The following is a 5,100-nucleotide window of genomic DNA, read 5'->3' as shown; positions in this document are numbered from 1 at the left end:
TTGTTTGGTTGTACTTGCATTTGTAGTTATAGACTTATCAAATGGGGGAATGTCGGGTTAAGGTTTCTAAGATCATAACTAATCTGGTATAAAGCGGCAAATAGAAGCAAAATCTTTTTTGGGTTGCCCTCAAAACTAGTGATTGTGTAGAATGACTTTTGAAGAGAGAGGTTAATTTATTGATTTCTTTTGTGATTAATAAATAACAATAAATGAGTTGTTAATATATTATGAGATTAACATATTAATTATAAATAGTATTATTTAATTAATAATTAATTAGAAATTAATTTGAATTAATTTTGGGGTTAATTAGGTTAATTAAAAGTGAAGGGACTTAAGATCTAGTTGATCAATAGTCAAACAAGAGAGGTTCCAGAACATTCCATGGTTCATGGACGGTTTTGGAGATTTTTTAAGGGTTCTATATTAATCCTTAAAGATAATTAAGGAGTTGAATAATTACCAAATTTATAATAATAGTAATATATTCAAATTAGGGTTTCCTGGGTTCCTTAGTTTAGCTATAAATAGGACCCCTTGCCTGCTAGTTTTCGTTTACTCCTAATACAAGAAGGATAGCCAAAAATTTCATCCTCTCTCCTCAAGTATTCTTATTACTAGGGTTTGGGTACAAACCATTAGAGGTAGTAGATTTCTAGTGCTTGCTTTCTAAGGATTTTAAAGAAGGATTTGAATTGATTATTTTCTATAATAATCAAAAGGTATGTAAACCCTAACTTGTATTTTCGAAATTACCTAGGGTTTCCTAGGTTTCATGATATTCATATTGGTATCAGTAAAGAAAACATAGATCCAAATAGGTTGCATGTGAACTTAAGCGTTAAATATTTATTCTCCTCATACATAGATTTGTAACCTATACAACCCTTCATTGACAACCTCTAGGAATTGGGGATTCATTCATTCTTAAGGCTAATAAATTTTATTGGGTTTAATTACTTTAATTGAATCCTTGATTTTGATTAAGAAGGTGTGTTGTGGGCTTCCCCAAGCTACATACTACATTTGAGGGATCTTGGCATATCATGCTTCATGATTCCTATAACTAATTTGGGATGAATGATAAGCTTACATATTGAATCCTAATGATAAACACACAAATGTTTATTGTGTTGAATTGCCTTGGTTGGCTAACTTTTTCTAATATTTAAGCATCTCACCATCTTGCTTAATTGCAAGATTTTTAATTATTCAAGTCTTTTAGTTTTCAAAAAATCACAACCGCCCCCCCCCCCCCCCCTCCGCCCCCTAATTTAGTTTAACTGTAGTTAGTTAGTGTTATTTCACTTTTTCAATTGGATTGAATTGGTGATTAAATACAACCATTTCCATGAGGATTGACCCCACTTTTTACTACTATATTATGTTTTATTGCAACCAAAAGGGTGTAATTTGCTTGGTTGACTTGACATACCACCAGTGGTCGTATTGGCTACTCTTAGCAACAATTTATTTCTAGGTTGGATTTTGGTGTTATTTGGCTTCTCATTCCACCATTCTAGATACATATTGTTTTAAAACAGTTGTCTATAGTATGACCCAGCTTTTGGCAGTGACTGCACCACCTGTCATCATTCCTTTTGTTGCGATCATCTCTTCTATTGTTTAATTAAGTATTGGTTTTCGTTGGTTGATGGTTGAAGTTTCTTTCTCTTACTTGGAAGGCAATAACTTCTCATGTGGTGCAACAAGTAGAACCAATGACGTGTTGTTGTGCATCCTGACTCATGCGATGAAAGGTCGTTTCAAGTGTAGGAAGCAGATTAGTGTTCAAAATTTTCATCTTGATTGTGTTGAATTTGTCGTTAAAACCTATAAGAAAATCATAAAGTCGTTCTTTGTCACATAAATTTGTAGTTTATTTGGAGATCGCACCTCTGCGGCCTTGACATTTACACATCGATAATTGAGTTATCGACAGAATTTCATCCCAAACACCGCTTAATTTGGTATAATATCCAGAGACAGTCATCCCTTCTTGGCGAATGGTTGTAATGGTGTGTCTGAGCTCATAATCCGTTGGGGCATTTCTTTATTGAACCTCTCTTCAAGGTCGATCCATATGTCGTGTATGCTGATAGCATATTTGGTGTTACTCTTGATTTCTTTGTCCATGGAACTGGCGAGTCATTTATGAACCATGGGATTACATTGCCTCGAAATAATTAGATTCAGAGATTCGTCGTTAGGAATAGGCATAGATCCATCAACGAATCTAATCTTATTCTTTGCGTTTAATGTGTTTGTTATCTCGCTTTTTCAATTGTTGTAGTTTCCATCTCGAAGTAGATTATCACCAACGAAGTTCTAGACGATCAGAAGAAGTTAGGAAATATGGGGACGAGATGTCTATGATTGACGTCTCTTTCTTACTGCGAGAACCTTCGTTGGTGTCGGTCATGTCTTTAGAACAAAACTAGGTTTTATTTCCCGCTTTGTTTTGATAACATAATGAATTAGAGAGCAAGAATAATAAATCGATACTTTTTCTTAGGGGTGGAAACGAGTCAAGCTACTCGGGATCAACTCGTTAAAGACTTGACTCGAAACCAATTTTAAACGAGTCTGAGTCGAGCTCAAGCTTAATATTAATCTTGTTTATTAAAGGAGTTCGAGCTCGAGCCTATATCACTAAGCTCGATTAGGCTCGTGAGCCTAAACGAGCTTATATATAATATAATTTATTATTATTACTATAAATTACAATAAAAGCATATTTGAGGAATTAGAAATTTAGGATATTAGTAACGAGTTTGAACAAAGCTTAACCTTATTTAGGCAAATTAGACAAAAAAATAAAAAATAAAAAAATAATAAAAAAAAAATAAAAATAAAAAAAAACAAGCAACTTAGGATAAGAAGGAGTCCGAACCGAACCTAACCAGACTCTGATTTGGCTCGACTTGTTTACACCCCTTACTTTTTCTTAATAATCAATAGGTTCAAAGCTCTTATATTTATAGGAGAAAGCAAAGAGTTGTTGAAGGAAACTAATAGCATAAGTAAGGAAAGTAAAACTAGCGTCGATAACAAGCAACTTAGGATAAGAAGGAAACGTGATACATATATTTCAACATTTCGACATTGTACTTGAATAAATGCTTATTTTAAGGTCACAAAATAATCATATTATGTGTGGTTCTAAGTGCACATTCCTTATGGGGCCTAAGAACTTAATGTCTCCAAGGAACATGAGAAAGTTTGACCTCGATCACCAAAATATTGCTTTACATCGTAATGGCAACATGTATTACGATAAAGAAGTGCGAAATTGGAAAAATGAAATAGCGATATCTTTAGTAGCCAAAATTTAAAGAATCTTTTAAGGAAAGTTAAATAAAATTATCTAAGGGAATTCTTATTGAACCTTTTAACCCACTTGATATATGAAGCCAAATACAGTGATCCTACCATATAAAACCAATCAAATCAATATAATACATTAATGATATGGTTTTAAGGGAAACCGAAAAAAACAAAAATCAAACCGACAAACTAATGAAGTATCATGTGATTCGAGAAGATGACTACAGTCATCTCAAAGTACTATCTTAATGAGGTGCTGCCCCCTTGCATCCCAATGATGTTTCTCTCCATTTTTTTTTTAACCATTTTTTCAATTTAATCTTTTTCAATTTATATTATAGATATAACCAAATAACTATATTTTTAGGGATAATAACTTAGGAGGGTAATTAGGTTTCTAGTTTGTTCGTATTAGGTCATTAATGTTTTTTTTTATGTGTATTAGACCAATATGGTTGTTATTACCGTTTAAAAATAGTCATTTTTATCGGTTGTTTTCTATTTAACCGGTAAAAAGACTATTTCTAAACGGTAATAACTACCATATTTGTCTAATACACAAAAAAAACCTTAATGACCTAATACGGACAAACTGGAAACCTAATTACTCTCCTAAGTCATTAACCCTAATTTTAAAGACATTGAGAATATATGACCATCAACAGTAAACTAATTCGTTTAGAACTCATGTCGTCCCATGTCGACCAAAAGAAGAACCTGCTACTCCTTTATATGGCGAAACTCTTCATCTATAGTCGTCCCTTTGGGGATATCCAATAAAATTGGAAGGATACAGAGAAGATTAGCATGGCCCCTGCGTAAGGATGACACGTACAAATCGAAAAATGATCCAAAAAAAATTCTAAACCCTTCGTCGTCTTCTCTGAAACCCCAATTCCCTTTTCAAATGCTAATAGAGTTCAATATGAACTACTAAAGTCATGATCAGACAACATGTGGATGCCATAGTCAAATTGTTCTGCTTGTTGATGTCTTCAACCATTTGTGGCAAGTAAGGGTGATCTTTCTTTCTATAAAGTCTCCTTTAAGTTTTTAACTTTTCCTGTCATTAAGTTTCATGCTTTATAAACTTATGTTTATGTGTTGTATATAGTCTGTATGTGTTTGTTTATGTGCTGATTTTTTATTCATTTTGCAACTTCTGTTTCTTAGTTCATGTTGTGGTTTTGCTGTTTATAAAATAATTGATAATAGACATTCTTTTCAAGTCCCTGTTGGTTTTACATTTCTATTCGTTATCAAATGTTGACATTGATGGGAGGTATCAAAGTGATATTGTTTTTGTACATATGGATGTGTTCATGTAAACATTTAAATGATAAAAAAGAAGTTATCGATGAAATTTTGGAAGGGTTGTGTGATAAATTTAAATGAAAGCAACTATTTTCAGTTAAAACAAGTCAGTCACATTGATTAGTAAGCATGTTTTTTAAATAATTAGGGTTAATGACTTAAGAGGGTAATTATGTTTCCAGTTTGTCGGTATTAGGTCACTAAGGTTTTTTTGTGCGTATTAGACAAATATGATTATTATTACCCTTTAGAAATAGTCATTTTTACCTGTTAAACAAGAAGAAACCGGTAAAAATGACTATTTCTAAACGGTAATAACAACAATATTGGTCTAATACGCATAAAAAAACCTTAGTGACCTAATACAGACAAACTGAAAACCTAATTACTCTCCTAAGTCATTATCCCATATTTTTATCACATCAAACAATTTATCATATATTCTCTGTTCAATCT

The 5,100-nt window shown here is 32.5% G+C and overlaps 1 non-coding gene across 1 annotated transcript; it reads left to right on the top strand.

The window, feature by feature from the left end:
* Positions 1-4,087: 4,087 nt before the first annotated feature.
* LOC145060735 (U6 spliceosomal RNA) lies at positions 4,088-4,190 on the top strand. The gene has a single exon (XR_013686920.1). It is a non-coding gene; the product is annotated as a U6 spliceosomal RNA (small nuclear RNA).
* The last annotated feature ends 910 nt before the right edge of the window (positions 4,191-5,100 follow it).

Source organism: Lactuca serriola, chromosome 6, assembly GCF_051521515.1.
Source record: "Lactuca serriola cultivar US96UC23 chromosome 6, Lser_US96UC23_V15, whole genome shotgun sequence".
In the NCBI taxonomy this organism is placed as follows: domain Eukaryota; kingdom Viridiplantae; phylum Streptophyta; class Magnoliopsida; order Asterales; family Asteraceae; genus Lactuca; species Lactuca serriola.
The sequence above is the reverse complement of the archived record's forward strand: the minus strand, read 5'-3'. Positions and strand labels throughout refer to the sequence as shown.